Genomic DNA, 1,129 nt, shown 5'->3' with positions numbered 1-1,129 from the left:
CCCACCCCCAACAAACCAGAACCAGCAACACAAAGGCAAACGGCTAACCTGACACACAAAAAAAGAAAAGAAAAACTCCACTTTTTTATGTCAAAGGAAACCGGTATTGATGAATTGATCATTGATCATCCATTCCCATTTTCAATAGGATGGGATGAGAACTGTCAAAGTTGGAAGTCGTATTGGCACCTGAATTTTCCTGTTCGTAATTCATTGCATCTGTCAGGATTCTCTCAAAGAAGCACAAACTTCAGCAGCAATGACCAAATTGAAAACCATCTGGAACGACAGAAATATCACCTTCAGATCAAAGATAGACTGATGCGTTCCCTGGTCATGTCTATTATTGTATGCATGTGAATCCTGGACCTTGAATGCAGACCTTGAAAGAAAGATCAAAGCTGTGGAGATGAGATGCTTCCGAAAAATCCTTGGTATCTTGTACAAAGATCACATCACAAATGATGAAGTCAAACAACGGATCAAATACGAAATTGGACCATACGCTGACCTGCTCTCTCTGGTCAGGAAACGCAAACTGCATTGGTATGGACACATCACCCGTTCATCCGGCCTAGCCAAGATGATCCTGTAAGGCAGCGTCCAGGGAAAAAGGAACAGAGACAGACCGAAGAAGAGTTGGGAGGACAACATCAAGGAATGGACTGGCCTGGAACTCAAAGACACGCTCAGAAAAGCTGAAGACCGGAAGGAGTGGAGGAAGCTGGTGGCCAAATCTTAAAAAACACCCCAACGGACATGCAGTCTTTGGGATAGGTGAAGGTGAATTCTTTGCTCTATGGTATGGGACTTGCGTTTGCAGGGGGATGGTCGGATCATGATGTTATTTGTTTATTTACTACTGGGTAAAAATTGAGAAATAGTTTCCAGTCGGGTGTGTGTGTGTGTGTGTGTTTCAGACATAATTCCTCCTGCTAGCTGTAAACTTAAGGAAGCACACAGGTTTATTTTGTTATAAAATGCTACAGCATCAGCCCACACACACACACACACACACACACACACGCACACGCACACGCACACGCACACACACACACACATTCGGGTCCGTGTTGCCTTTTTTCTGTTTGGCTCCTCCTTTCCCACCCTCCTCCCCTTTGCCTTCCCT

General features: G+C 44.6%; 1 protein-coding gene across 1 annotated transcript in view; it reads left to right on the top strand.

The window, feature by feature from the left end:
* Positions 1–1,129, top strand: part of LOC101861788 (single-stranded DNA-binding protein 3) — a gene marked incomplete at its 3' end in the record, with an annotated part of 15,614 nt that overhangs the window by 11,303 nt on the left and 3,182 nt on the right.

Source organism: Aplysia californica, unplaced genomic scaffold, assembly GCF_000002075.1.
Source record: "Aplysia californica isolate F4 #8 unplaced genomic scaffold, AplCal3.0 scaffold01434, whole genome shotgun sequence".
Taxonomy (NCBI): Eukaryota; Metazoa; Mollusca; class Gastropoda; order Aplysiida; family Aplysiidae; genus Aplysia; species Aplysia californica.
The sequence above is the reverse complement of the archived record's forward strand: the minus strand, read 5'-3'. Positions and strand labels throughout refer to the sequence as shown.